The sequence below is a fragment of the Coenobita brevimanus genome, chromosome 44, assembly GCF_032717465.1.
Source record: "Coenobita brevimanus isolate Jiangsu-jjx chromosome 44, ASM3271746v2, whole genome shotgun sequence".
In the NCBI taxonomy this organism is placed as follows: domain Eukaryota; kingdom Metazoa; phylum Arthropoda; class Malacostraca; order Decapoda; family Coenobitidae; genus Coenobita; species Coenobita brevimanus.
Window position 1 is genome coordinate 26,269,527 of NC_136997.1, and position 15,932 is coordinate 26,285,458.

Below are 15,932 nucleotides of genomic sequence, written 5' to 3' on the forward strand. Positions count from 1 at the left end.
GCAGAGAACCCCGAATAACCTCACAGGGCGATGGAAGCATCCTTATAGAAGTATCGTCTCCTGAAGAGAGCTTAAGACTATTGAATTGGACCTCAGCTTCTGGATCAGAGGTTTCCTGTACTCCACACAGTACATTTAACCAAAGTAAAGGAGTGATTTTTTTGCGTGATCTCCTTCCATTCTCGGAGGCCAGGTTGTTGGAGGAACTGCAGGCTTCAGGCGTGGTGAAAGTTGAACGCCTCCAGAAGAAGATTGACGGTATTTTAACCCCAACTCCAACACTGTTCCTAACATTCGACAGATTGACACTGCCTACATCTGTGAAGCTCGCTTGGCTGTCACTTCCTGTGAAGCCATATGTGCCTACCCCAAGGCGGTGTTTCCACTGTCAGGGGATATGGCCATGTCAGCAAAATTTGCCGCCATGCACAGGCTGGACTTCCTGGTATTTGTGTTTCTTGTGGTGGATCAAGCCATTCCAACGACTGTACAGGACCTATTAAATGCTACCACTGTGGAGGTCCTCATGCTGTCTCATCAAAAAATTGTCCAAGATTCTGCCTTGAAAAGGAGATCCTATCCATTCGTACACGTGAGAGGGTTTCATTTCCTGAAGCCAAAAGGAGAGCCCACACACTCTTCTTTCAGCCGGGAATTACCTATGCTTCTGCTCTTTCTAGAACACCAATGCGACTCCCTGTATCTCAGAGGCAGCCTCGACCCACTCCAGTACCCACAACTTCCACTCACGATATGCAGAATGCTGTCCCCAAGGTTAGTACTGCAGGTAAGAATGATGTTTTCCCCAACTGCTACTCTGACTGTTTCCTCTCCCACTTCGGTGACTGACGACTTGCACACTTCTGTGGTGGTGGCAGATGTTCACGTTGATCGGACTTCTCCCGTCGTAGCCACTATGCCCTAGATTCCATCTGCACCTGGGAAACGTCACCGTTGCTCGTCAGAGTCCTCTGATTCTGAGGACCGGCCACCTAAGTTCTCTGTTGCTGACCCTTCTGTTAACACCTCTCCTGTTCCCTCTCTTCCTAAGGTTACAGTGAGGGAGCCCACTCCTCCACCTGCTTCGAAGCCTATGGCTTCGGCAGAGGTGAGTTCTGGGGCGGGCTCCTCGTCGGCTGTCCGGCCCTCACTGAGTGGGGAGGGCAGGAAGCCATCACCCTCTCGGTCTTCAGAGTCTTTGGATCCTGAGGGAGCTCGGTCACTTGCTGCTGAGAGGTCTGATAAGACAGAAACTGCAGCTCATGGTCCGCCTGTGAACCAGTCCCAGCCCGAAGAGGATGTTGGGCGGACCCTTAGTGCTTCGGATCCAACACTCACAATATCACCTTCACAGGGTTCTGACCCTGTACAGTCCACTTCCACATCTGGAACTTCTAGTGGTGCCACTGGCTGCCCTGCACTACCAAGGGCTCCATCCAGGCCACCTTCCAAGCAGGCTGGTATGCCCACTCCAAGAAGGAGTGTGGTAAAACATCCTTTCTCGTCCTCTCGTTTGCCCACAGATGTTCGACAGAGGGTGCAGGTTTCTGGTGCTGGTCAGGCCCCTGCAAAGGGCCTTCATAAGCATCAATCCAAACCCTCTCACTTGTCAAGTGTACAGTCCCGCACTTAATCATTCCTCCATTATGGGTTCTGTCATCCAGTGGAACTGTCGAGGTTTACATGCTAACTATGAGGAACTTTGTCATCTTGTTTCTCAATTTACTCCTTTGTGCATGTGCATCCAGGAGACCATGGTAGGTGATGCTGTTCCTTCTGGTCCCTCTGGCTACCATGCCTTTTATTCAGATCCTGTGCCGGATCAAGGTCGTCATGGAGGTGCTGCTATCTTCCTTCGTGAGGATATTCCATGCAGTCATATGAACATCTCTACTCCCCTGCAGGCTGTCGCTGTCCGGATGTTTTTACGCCGGCAGTATACAGTTTGCAGTCTTTATCTACCTCCTAGTGCAACTGTTGAAAGGGCGGATCTGGAACGCCTTATTCATGGCCTTCCTTCTCCCTTTCTGTTACTAGGCGATATGAATGGTCACCATCCACTATGGGGAAACAGTGAGGCCAACCCTCGGGGTGTTATGCTGGCCTCTTTAGTGGAAGATGAGGAGTTAGGCATTTTAAACTCCAATATAATGACTTATTTCCATAGCCAGACAGGAACTTTTACTGCCATTAATTTGTCCTTATGTTCAGCTGATGCTCTTTTAGATTTTAACTGGGATGTGTTGCCAGACCTGTATGGCAGCGACCATTTTCCGTTACTCTTAACTGCTAGTGCAGGTGGACCTCAGCCACGTCTTCCTCGCTGGCTTCTGGATAAGGCTGACTGGCCATATTTCAGGGAATTAAGTTCCATTTCCCTTTCTGTCAATGAGTTTGGCTGTCTTACGGAGGCTGTGTCATATTTCAATACCGTGCTGCACTCAGCAGCCCTATTATCTATTCCAAAAACAAAGGGTCAGTTTCCTAAACGTCCAGTTCCTTGGTGGAACTCGGAGTGTAGTTCCGCAGTGAGAGCCAAACGAATCGCCTTCTCACGACTCCGTCGTCACCGTGGGGATCCTCAGTATTTGGTGGCGTATCAGAGGGCACGAGCTCATATGAGGCGGGTCTTAAAGGAGGGCAGGCGTTCGTCCTGGAAGGGTTATGTTTCCTCCATCAATTCGAGGACTTCCATCACCCAGGTGTGGAACCGGGTAAAGAAAATTTCAGGTAAATTTACTGTTCCATCCCCTCCTGTTTTATCTGCACCAGGTGGAACTGTGGCTGATCCATTTGCTGTTGCAGAATTGCTTGCTGACCATTTTGCCAGTGTGTCAAAGAAGGATGCAGATACACCTTTGGCTTGCCGCCGTCGGCGCCTAGAATCTCGTGGTCTCAGTTTTGCCTCTGCTGGGGGAGAGCCTTACAATGTTCCATTTTCAATTTTTGAACTCCAGTCAGCTCTGTCGCAGTGCCATGATTCCTCTCCTGGTTTTGATGATAATCCTTATGCCTTTTTACGCCACCTGTCTGATGAGTCCCTGTTGTTTTTGCTTTCACTGTTTAATAAGATCTGGTGTTCTGGGGAGTTTCCGGCTTGTTGGGGTGTTGCTGTAGTTATCCCCATCCCCAAACCAGGTAAGGATCACCTACAGGCGACGAATTATCGGCCTATTTCTTTGACGTCTTGTATATGTAAAGTTTTGGAAAAGATGGTCAATGTTAGGCTTGTGTGGTTTTTAGAGAGAGGTGACTTCTTATCCACTGCCCAGTATGGTTTTCGAAAAATGCGATCTACCTCTGATGCATTACTGTCCTTGGAATCTTCTGTCTGTGAGGCTTTTTCCACTAACCAGCACCAGGTCACGGTCTTCTTTGATCTGGAAAAGGCATATGACACTGCATGGCGTCATGGTATTTTACTCTCTCTTCATGAGTTTGGTCTTCGTGGGCGCTTACCTGTTTTTATTCAACAGTTTTTATCTAACCGAATTTTAAGGGTGCGAGTGGGAGGAGTGCTTTCTAATGCCCGAGCACTAGAAGATGGAGTACCACAGGGGAGTATCCTTAGTGTCACTCTGTTCGCTGTAGCCATTAACAGCGTTATCAGTGTACTTCCTGATGGTGTACGAGGATCACTATATGTTGATGACCTCTCGATTTCCTTCACTGCGTCTAGAATGTCTCTGATAGAGAGGAAGTTGCAGCTGGCTCTCAATAGAATTTCTGACTGGGCAGAAGCACGCGGTTTCCATTTTTCTTCAGCAAAGACAGTGGCTATACATTTTTGTCGTCTTCGAGGAGTCCACCCAGACCCTGACTTGTATCTCTATGGTAGAAGAATATCCTGTGTAGAAGAAACGCGGTTTCTGGGTCTTCTGTTTGATAGAAGATTAACCTGGGTTCCTCATATTCGTTCTGTTAAGGTGGCTTGTCTTAAAGCTTTGAGTCTTTTGAGGGTTTTAGCTCATACCTCTTGGGGTGCTGACCGTCAGACCCTCCTCCTCTTGCATAGGTCTCTTATTCTTCCTAAAGTTGAATATGGATGTGAAGTCTACTCCTCTGCAACAGATGCCCGCCTCCGGTTGTTAAATTCTGTGCATCATGCTGGTGTTCGTCTGGCAACCGGGGCATTCAGATCATCCCCAATTCCAAGTTTGTTGGTAGATGCTGGTGTACTCCCCTTGGACTTGCGGCGCCAGTTGCTAATGATGAGGTGTTGGTATCGTCTTCACCGCATTCCAGACTCAGTTTCTTGTGCCATTGTCTCACAGGATTCCCGATCTTCTGTTTTTGAGACCCGTCCCAATTTCCCAAAGCCATTTGGTTACAGGGTCCGGTCTGTTATGCTAGCCCTCTCTCTCCCGAGACTGGCAATTTGTCCACATCGGATCCCAAGGGTGGGTTCTTGGCTACTCCCTCGCGTGACATTCTGTAGGTCCGTTGTTGAAAAAAAGGGCTCACTTCCCTTTCAGGTGTCCCTCTCTCTCTTTTTAGAACATGCCTCCATTCATGAGGGTTCTGTCCCCGTCTATACTGACGGGTCTAAGACTGATTCTGGAGTAGGATTTGGTGTTGTCTTCCCTTCCTTTAGTAGGGGCGGTAGCCTTCCTGGCGTTACTTCAGTGTATACAGCAGAACTGACTGCAATTTTGTATGCTCTTAAAATCATCTTTATTCTCCGCCAATCCGTTTTTGTGATTTATAGTGACTCACGTAGTGCTTTGTCTGCACTGGAGTCTTTTAATGCATCCCATCCATTGGTTTTATCAATTTTAGTGTGGCTTTTTCTACTTGGCCGCCGTGGCCGCCGTGTAGACTTCTGTTGGGTTCCTGCACATGTTGGTGTGGTGGGCAATGAGAGGGCAGATACTTTAGCTAAAGCTGCGTCTTCTCAACAGCCCCCAGCTGACTACCCACTACCTGTTTCTGATGTAACACCTTACTTGCGGTATGCAATTCGTACGTGTTGGCAGAGACACTGGGATGGTGTTTCTCACAATAAACTAAAAGAAACCTTTCAGAGAGTGGTTGTGCCAAGGGTTCTTCCCTCTATGCCTCGGCGAATGGAGGTGGCTCTTGCTAGGCTTCGCATTGGGCATTCTCGGCTTACACATGGGTTCCTCATGTGTGGTGAAACTCAACCGTACTGTGATGACTGCCTCGTTCCCCTTACTGTCCGTCACTTGCTGGTCGAGTGTCCGAGTCTGGGGGGCCTGCGTCAGAGGTTCCTTCATAGGCATGGGGGAGCAGATGGTGCCTACTGTTTATCCTCGATGCTTGGTGAGGCCTCTAACGATTTTACTGATGTTTTTAGTTTTCTTCAGGAGGCGGGCCTCCTTCCACTTTTATAAGAAATTATTTTATAAATCATTCTTTTATTATTTTTAGTGTTTCATTCCTACTAACAGATATTAACTTTATTTTGAATAGACACTTTTTATTTTTGCCGTGCCTTCTACTTTGTCATCCGGCGGCATATGAACCTGGCAGTTGCGCCGCCAGATTGTAATTATTTTCAATCAATCAATCAATCAACCAATCATCTGGGACTCTACCTTCCTCCCAGGCCAATCTGCACAGTTTCCACATCCATTCTACTACTATCTCTCCCCCATACTTCAGCATTTCACCACACACTCCATCAATTCCTGGGACTTTCCCCAATTTAACTTTCTTCATTGCTTCCACAACCTATTATTATTATTATTATTATTATTATTAGTACCATCAATATCATCATCTCATAATCATTATTATTATTATTATTATTATTATTATTATTTTTATTACTGCCGTCCAAGTGGGGCGATAATATAACCGCCTGAGTGTGTGTGTGTGTGTGTGTGTGTGTGTGTGTGTGTATCTGCGTGTTACCGGAGTATCTCAAAATCAAGGGGGCAAATGATAATCAAACTTATAATAATAATAATAATAATTATTATTATTATTATTATACTTATTATTATTATTATTACCATTATTATTATCAACATTATCATCATCATCATCAGCAGCAGCATCACCATCGCTATTGTCTTCTCCCTCTTCTTGCAGGTAGGGTCTGGGTTGATAGGACAGTCCATGCCGGATAAGGAGATAACAGTGTGGTGGGCGAGGGTGTGGTTGGTGGTGTGGTGGATTGCGGTAGACATCTTAGCGGCCGGATATACAAGCAACCTCGTAGTCATTCTGACAGTGCCCGTCTACCCTGCCAAACTTGAGACCGTGAAAGATGTGGCGGAATCCGATCTTACGTGAGTTGATTTGTAAGTTTCTGTCTGTCTGTCTGTCTGTCTGTCTGTCTCCCATACGTAAGACATTTTACAAGCTCCATATACTCGCATATGTCTAAGTTTCATACAATGCTAATCACGAAGAAGTGCTATGGAAAGGATGCATTGCCAAAGTTCTGTCAAACTCCACCACTGAGCTACGTGAAATAAAGTGGAAAAGAACGAAAATATTTGGCAAAATTGAACACACACAGTTTAGTAAATATTGGCTGAAGGATTTTATGGAGGGTAGTCCGGAAATAGCCCTGCACAAGTAACTCATCTGATTATTGTGTTGCGGGGATGGCTCGGTCTGCTGGCGTGGGCGTGACAGTGGGGGTTGGAAATAAATAATGGAGGATGGATATAGCGATGACTGAGCCGCCCCCACAGCACACGAGAAATGGCCCGGCGAGGTGTAAGAGGAGCGCTACATATGGACTACCCTGTATTTTGCGAATTATATCTTAACACTGACTTATATGATTATTTATAAAGCTTCAATGTCGACATAGTTTACAACAATAACATACAAGATGATATTAATGGGTAAAAGGCAGAATAAATCGGCAGGGAAGAGGTGTTACCAGGTCCCTCAGGTATGGCATGAAAGTGAAAAAATAGTATGATGATGGTGGTGGTGATGGTGGTGATGAAGCTCATGATGGTGGTGGTGGTGATGGTGATGATGATGGTGATGATGATGGTGATGATCATGGTGGTGATGGTGATGATGATGATGATGGTGGTGGTGGTGATGGTGATGATGATGGTGATGATGGTGGTGGTCATGCTGGTGGTGATAGTGATGATGGTGGTGGTGATGGTGGTAGTGATGGTGGTCATGAGGTGATGATGGTGGTGATGATGGTGATGATGTTGGTGGTGATGGTGGTGATGATGGTGATGATGATGGTGGTGATGGTCGTGATAATGGTTATGATAGTGGTGGTGATGATGATGATGATGATGATGGTTGTGATGATGGTGGTGATGATGATGATGGTGGTGGTGATGGTGATGATGATAGTGGTGATGGTGGTGATGATGATGGTGGTGGTGATGGTGATGATGATGGTAATGTTGATTGTGGTGATGATCGTGATGAGGTCGTGATTGTGGTGATGATGGTGATGACGATGGTGGTGGTGATGGTGGTGGTGATGATGGTGATGATAAAGACTTGAGTGAGCAAGCGGAGCAATAGAGAACATTGCGTTTAGAAGACTGGAGGTCATAAGCAGTAAGACAGTTCCAGACTTGGCCTGTTACATACAAGAAGGACTGGGAGTAAAGGTTAGCTTATGCATTAGAGAATTGGAAAGAAAAGGGATGAGAGTTTGCTACTAGATGGGTGCTACGCGCCCGTCCAAATGAAGGTGGAGGGGGGGGGGTGCAAACAGACAGTTATGAAGATCAGTGACTATTAAGGTAGCAAAAGAAAGGTAAAAATACACAACAGTGCAGTGGAGACAGAGGTTGAAGGGAACCAGTAAGAGGAAGAGAGTTAATGAGACGAAATTCCTTTGACTTCATTGTGTTGAGAAGAGTTGTATGTGGAAAGCCTCCCCATACATGAGAGCTGTAATTGACAAAAGACGAATAAAACCCCTGTATAAAAGTAACAACTGTACAAGGGTAAAGGAGGTATGGAGCAGGCTTAGCATGCCTAATCTCTTACATGTAAATTTTACAAGAGAGGTAGTATAATCTTTCGAAGCTAAATCCAGAGAATGAAGCCCCACGTATGTTCAAATATGATGAAAAATTGAGATGAATATTGTTAAAAAGTAAGACATACTCCTGATGATGATTTTGACTGTTTGGAAGTGGTAAGAACTGGGTTTTTGATGCATTAAAAACAAGATTACTTTTACCCCAGTCAGAGATATAAGCAGAGTCAGATATTAGGTGTGCCATAGCCTTGTCCCGTGTTTGTAGAAGTAACTGCTAAGATGGACGCTGCGGGATGCAATTGGAAAGGTGAAGGGTGGAGTCATCTGTATATGAGTGGATAGGGTAAGATATACAGCTTAGAAAGTCATTGATGAATAGGAGGAGAGTTGATGATAAGACAGAGTCCTGAGGAACACCACTACTGAAAGCTCCAAGACAAGATCGGTAGCCGTCTACAACAACAGCTGTAGAACGACCAGAGAGGAAGCTGGAGATGAAGGCACACACAGAAGGGTGGCAATCGTAAGAGGGCGGTTCGGAAGTTAAAGATCTATGCCAAACTCGATCGAAATCTTTTGAAATGTCAAGTGCAATGGCAAAGCTTTGGCCAAAGTCACGAACGGAGGATGACCGAATGGAAGGTGAAAAGATCGCCAGTGGAACGTCCCTGGCGGAACCCATACTGATGATCAGAAAGAAGGTTGTGGTATGCAAGGTGATTGATGACTCAATACAGGATGTTTTCGCAATTGGGCGATAGTTAGAGGATTGGGAATGGTCACCCATTTTAAGGACAACCTGAATGAAAGAAAACTTCCAGCAAGAAGCAAAGGTGCGAGTTGAGAGACAAAGGGGAAAGAGCTTAACTAGGAAGGGTGTAAGCAGAGATGAACAGTTCTTGGGGATCAACAGGAGGGACCCCATCAGGCTTATGGCATTGTTACTGTGGCTAGTGAGGACAGAAAGTATATCGACTGAAGAAATTTCAGTACCAGTCATGAGGAAGTCGGAGGTGGAAGAGATGGAGGAGCAGCACCAGAATCATCTGGGGTGGAATTGGATGAGAGTGTCTGAGCACAGAATTCTGCTCTTCAGTAGAAGAAACAGCCACAAAGTCACAAGAGAGGAAAAGAAGAGGGAAGAAAGATAAATAGTTGTTAGAAAGGTATTTGATAAGGTAACTGAAGATGTGAGAAGAATCTGAGTGTTCAGAGCATTTTGTAAGTGAAATTATTCTTAGCAGAGTGGAGAACAGACTTAGCACAATTCCAGACGGAGATATAATAGAGGCGAGATTCAGGGAGCGTTAGCTCCGGTACACGTTGTAGGCCTTCTCCTTGTTGTGGACAGCATTAGAACAAGCGTGATAAAAACTTTTTTTTTTTTTTAAGTAATCAAAATATATATATATATATATATATATATATATATATATATATATATATATATATATATATATATATATATATATATATATATATATATATATATATAAAGAATTTGTGCTTCCATGCCCGGGAGAACAACTTCCATTATGGGCAAGGCAAACTCAGATCGCTCTCAGCCATGGAAGCAATGATCATTCTAGGGAAAATCATCGGAGAACCACCCGAGGGGCTGCCAATCAGCAGCTCCAACGTGCCAATGCTGTCTTCTCTTGGGACGATCCACAGGCCTTGCTGGAACGACAGACTAATTAAGGTGATAAGGTTGTGGTCAGAGGAGCCCAACGGAGAGGAAAGATTGACAGAGTATGCAGAAGGATTTGTTGTAAGGAAAGGCGGTCAGGAATACAGGTAGGGTGCTGTGCGAGTACAAGCTGCTCTGTTATTAGGGATAGAAAAGATACCGGTTTGTTCACCACGGTGGTCAGCTGATTTGTACGAGAGACAAAAGTGGTGGTGAGCATTGGAATTAACTAAAATGGAGATTTCAGGGAAGGAAGAAATTGACAATGTGTTTCGATCTTAAAGTAAGATAGTCAAAAAAAAAATCACAGTCGGTAGAATTAATAGATATGTACACAAGGTATTACTCTGAGAATGAAAGGCTAGCCGAAATCAAAGCAATAGAGAATCCAGAGGATTGACGTTAAGGAAAACGAAAGAATTAGAGCTTTGCCACATCACTGTCAGCTTATTTGATTTTAATGGAAAGAAAATGGCTACAAAAAAAAATCAAGGCTAAAGGTGAAACTATAGAGAAAATGGTGAATTAAAATAAAATATGTGTATAATATCCATCAATTTTATTTTATCTCAAAAGCTACTCGACTCCATCATGTTCCATACCTTACTGTGGACACCTGTTACCTATACTTATGTCACCTTAACCTGGCCCAGATTATAATCCTTTTGGAACATGTTTCACGTAGCTCAGTGACAGAAAAGACAATACCACGGCTCTACATTGCACTTCTTCGTGACTAGTATCAGTTTCTAAGGTTAATTTACTGCTACAACTCAGCATTCAAGATGACGAGATGACAATCTTAGACCAAGTTATTATAAAGAGAGTCGGTTCCTTTTCTCTTGTTCGTATTACGGAGTGAGGAATAAAGTCTAGAGTGGTATTGGTAATGATGATGGAACCAGCTGTGGTGGAACCAGCCATGAATGATATATTGGTTAAACCAGGTTATCTTGTTACCATTGCACTACACAGGAAGCTTGGCCATGATGTCCTTCAGTGACCTGCATCGCTTGCTCTTACCCACTATGACTAGCTGTAGGTGGTGAGAGCCATCAGCGCTGGCACATGCCAAAATGTAGAGATGTTCCTTCCCTGATTTGTGCCCTGAAGTCCTCCCAATATTATTATTATTATTATTATTATTATTATTATTATGAGAGTGAATTTAAGATGATACTCACTTTCATCTTAAATGTCGAGACTAACTTGCCTAGCCCCAGGTTCCTTCGCTCCTCTATGGGGTGACTTAGGACTCGATGATAGATGGGGATGGATTATTATTATTATTATTATTATTATTATTATTATTATTATATTATTCTATCTATCTATTCCCAGACGCCTCAATCCCGTTCGGGGTGGCCACAAACAAATCGCATTTATGTCGTCCTGTACCCCGCAATTTCACCACCCCGCTCCCAACCCACACACCCCTCTCTCATATACTTCTCCACCCCATACCTCCATCTCATCCTCGGCCTCCCCCTCCCTCGTCCCCCCGCCACCTCACTCAAATACACTGTCTTCGTCAGTCTTTCACCCTCCATCCTCACCACATGGCCAAACCACCTCAGTGTATTCCTCCTAACGCTTCCTATCACATCCACATCCACACCACAACGCTCCTTTATATCCTCATTTGCCAGCCTGTCTCTCCATGTGACTCCACAGGCTCCTCTTAAATAACTCATTTCCACAGCTCTCACTCTTGACTTGTGTCCTTCCAGCAACGTCCAAGCTTCACTTCGATACGTTAGAGTTGGTATCACAATACTGTCATGTAGTAACTTTTTCACTTCCATGCTCACTTCCCTGCTTCTTATCACTGCTTTCAAGGAACCAGCAACCTTTCTTCCCTGCTGCACCCTTTCAAGCACTTCACCCTCCAAACCTCCATCCTTACTCATCACACTACCCAAGTATTTAAACGTACTCACATTTTCCAATTCCTCATCATCCAACCTCGCTGTACATTCACGGACTTCACCTCTCTCAAAGACCATCACTTTACTCTTCCCTACATTCACCTTTAGATTCCGTTTCTTACACACTCTCCCAAACTCATCCACCAAGCCTTGCAACTCTCCTTCGTCTTCACTCAACAACACAGTATCATCTGCAAACAACAGTACAGGGAGTTTCCAAACATTACCCTCTCTCACCAGGGCCACTCCAACTTCCGCTACCCTACCTTGTACCTCTTTTATTACCCTATTCATGCACAGATTGAACAACCATGGAGACATGACACATCCCTGTTTCAACCCAACCATCAAAAAGAAAAATTCACTCAGTACATCATCCACATGCACTGCAGCCTTGGCACCATCATACATACTCTTCACAGCATTCAACAACTTCCCATCTACTCCATATATTCTTAATACTTTCCACAATCCTTGTCTATCCACCCTGTCATATGTTTTCTCCAAATCCATGAAAGCCGCATACAACTTCTTTCCCTTCTCTAGAAATTTTTCCACTAAAGATCTAAGAATGAATATCTGATCTACACAACCTCTTCCCTTCCTAAAGCCTCCCTGTTCTTCTCCAACTAATTCCTCTGTTCTTTCTCTAACTCTGTCAATAAGTATCCTACCATACACCTTTCCTATTATACTAAGAAGAGAGATGCCCCTATGATTACCACACACTTCTTTTTCCCCTTTTCCTTTGTACAAGGGAATAATTATACCTGACTTCCAATCATCCGGACCCCACTGTAGGGGGTCACCTTGACGTGGTGGTGGGGCTTGAAGCATGGTTGGCAGTGCCACCAACTTGGGAGGCAAGCCTACCTTTGTAGGGTTTGGCATTTGTCGGCCTTGTGGACGAAGCACCCCCTACATCACTGGTAGAGGAGGCCTACTGGTGATGTCAGTCCCTGCCCATTTGCCATCTAGGGCGGGACTGTTGCCTCCCCACGTGTTTGCCGTGCGTGGCGTCCCGTAATGCTGGGAGACGGGAGTCCTGGAGGTTGAGCGATGCTGCATGGTGCGCCCTGCAGCTAGCAATACACCTCTTTGGTCCCTTAATCTGGCTAGACGGGTGGCCTGGTTGGGCCCGACCAGGTCAATCGGCTGGTCACTGGCTAGCCATCCAGGCTAGTCACCTAGTGGCTTTAGGGTCAAGCGTGCACTGGGGGACCTGGTGGCTCCTATCGTCCTGGAGTCACCCTTGTCAGGGTCCCTTGGTGGTTACCTGCGTATACTCTCCTGCTACCTCTGGGGTCGCCAGTGGTGTTTATCCCTGGCATATGACCTCCCCTTGTTGGACTCCGTGGTGGGTGGAGGGGTGGGGGAATGAAGTTCTTGCAAAATAATATGGGTGACACACAAAAAAATGTTGACGACACTGCCAGTGTCCCAGGAAGTTCTCCAGACTGCCCCACCCTCATAGCCACTCCACAGCCTTTCCAAGCCACTGGTGACTTTCCTCCTTTGCCCCAGCATTCAACTGGGACTAGGAGGAGGCCACGTCTGGTTGGTTCGGCTGTCGAGTTCGGCTCAGATAATACTATGCCTGAGCATTTTGCTGAGTATCTGGTGCTCAGATCCTCCATAGGTGGATCTGTGCTGGATACTGATATATTTAAATTACACCGTAATATTATTTCAGCATGTGGCAGAGAACCCCGAATAACCTCACAGGGCGATGAAAGCATCCTTATAGAAGTATCGTCTCCTGAAGAGAGCTTAAGACTATTGAATTGGACCTCAGCTTCTGGATCAGAGGTTTCCTGTACTCCACACAGTACATTTAACCAAAGTAAAGTAGTGATTTTTTCGCATGATCTCCTTCGATTCTCGGAGGCCAGGTTGTTTGAGGAACTGCAGGCTTCAGGCGTGGTGAAAGTTGAACGCCTCCAGAAGAAGATTGACGGTATTTTAACCCCGACTCCAACATTGTTCCTAACATTCGACAGATTGACACTGCCTACATCTGTGAAGCTCGCTTGGCTGTCACTTCCTGTGAAGCCATATGTGCCTACCCCAAGGCGGTGTTTCCTCTGTCAGGGATATGGCCATGTCAGCAAAATTTGCCGCCATGCACAGGCTGGACTTCCTGGTATTTGTGTTTCTTGTGGTGGATCAAGCCATTCCAACGACTGTACAGGACCTATTAAATGCTACCACTGTGGAGGTCCTCATGCTGTCTCATCAAAAAATTATCCAAGATTCTGCCTTGAAAAGGAGATCCTATCCATTCGTACACGTGAGAGGGTTTCATTTCCTGAAGCCAAAAGGAGAGCCCACACACTCTTCTTTCAGCCGGGAATTACCTATGCTTCTGCTCTTTCTAGAACACCAATGCGACTCCCTGTATCTCAGAGGCAGCCTCGACCCACTCCAGTACCCACAACTTCCACTCACGATATGCAGAATGCTGTCCCCAAGGTTAGTACTGCAGGTAAGAATGATGTTTTCCCAACTGCTACTCTGACTGTTTCCTCTCCCACTTCGGTGACTGACGACTTGCACACTTCTGTGGTGGTGGCAGATGTCCACGTTGATCGGACTTCTCCCGTCGTAGCCACTATGCCCGAGATTCCATCTGCACCTGGTAAACGTCACCGTTGCTCGTCAGAGTCCTCTGATTCTGAGGACCGGCCACCTAAGTTCTCTGTTGCTGACCCTTCTGTTAACACCTCTCCTGTTCCCTCTCTTCCTAAGGTTACAGTGAGGGAGCCCACTCCTCCACCTGCTTCGAAGCCTATGGCTTCGGCAGAGGTGAGTTCTGGGGCGGGCTCCTCGTCGGCTGTCCGGCCCTCACTGAGTGGGGAGGGCAGGAAGCCATCACCCTCTCGGTCTTCAGAGTCTTTGGATCCTGAGGGAGCTCGGTCACTTGCTGCTGAGAGGTCTGATAAGAGAGAAACTGCAGCTCATGGTCCGCCTGTGAACCAGTCCCAGCCCGAAGAGGATGTTGGGCGGACCCTTAGTGCTTCGGATCCAACACTCACAATATCACCTTCACAGGGTTCTGACCCTGTACAGTCCACTTCCACATCTGGAACTTCTAGTGGTGCCACTGGCCGCCCTGCACTACCAAGGGCTCCATCCAGGCCACCTTCCAAGCAGGCTGGTATGCCCACTCCAAGAAGGAGTGTGGTAAAACATCCTTTCTCGTCCTCTCGTTTGCCCACAGATGTTCGACAGAGGGTGCGGGTTTCTGGTGCTGGTCAGGCCCCTGCAAAGGGCCTTCATAAGCATCAATCCAAACCCTCTCACTTGTCAAGTGTACAGTCCCGCACTTAATCATTCCTCCATTATGGGTTCTATCATCCAGTGGAACTGTCGAGGTTTACGTGCTAACTATGAGGAACTTTGTCATCTTGTTTCTCAATTTACTCCTTTGTGCATGTGCATCCAGGAGACCATGGTAGGTGATGCTGTTCCTTCTGGTCCCTCTGGCTACCATGTCTTTTATTCAGATCCTGTGCCGGATCAAGGTCGTCATGGAGGTGCTGCTATCTTCCTTCGTGAGGATATTCCATGCAGTCATATGGACATCTCTACTCCCATGCAGGCTGTCGCTGTCCGGATGTTTTTACGCCGGCAGTATACAGTTTGCAGTCTTTATCTACCTCCTAGTGCAACTGTTGAAAGGGCGGATCTGGAACGCCTTATTCATGGCCTTCCTTCTCCCTTTCTGTTACTAGGCGATATGAATGGTCACCATCCACTATGGGGAAACAGTGAGGCCAACCCTCGGGGTGTTATGCTGGCCTCTTTAGTGGAAGATGAGGAGTTAGGCATTTTAAACTCCAATATAATGACTTATTTCCATAGCCAGACAGGAACTTTTACTGCCATTGATTTGTCCTTATGTTCAGCTGATGCTCTTTTAGATTTTAACTGGGATGTGTTGCCAGACCTGTATGGCAGCGACCATTTTCCGTTACTCTTAACTGCTAGTGCAGGTGGACCTCAGCCACGTCTTCCTCGCTGGCTTCTGGATAAGGCTGACTGGCCATATTTCAGGGAATTAAGTTCCATTTCCCTTTCTGTCAATGAGTTTGGCTGTCTTACGGAGGCTGTGTCATATTTCAATACTGTGCTGCACTCAGCAGCCCTATTATCTATTCCAAAAACAAAGGGTCAGTTTCCTAAACGTCCAGTTCCTTGGTGGAACTCGGAGTGTAGTTCCGCAGTGAGAGCCAAACGAATCGCCTTCTCACGACTTCGTCGTCACCGTGGGGATCCTCAGTATTTGGTGGCGTATCAGAGGGCACGAGCTCATATGAGGCGGGTCTTAAAGGAGGCCAGGCGTTTGTCCTGGAAGGGTTAT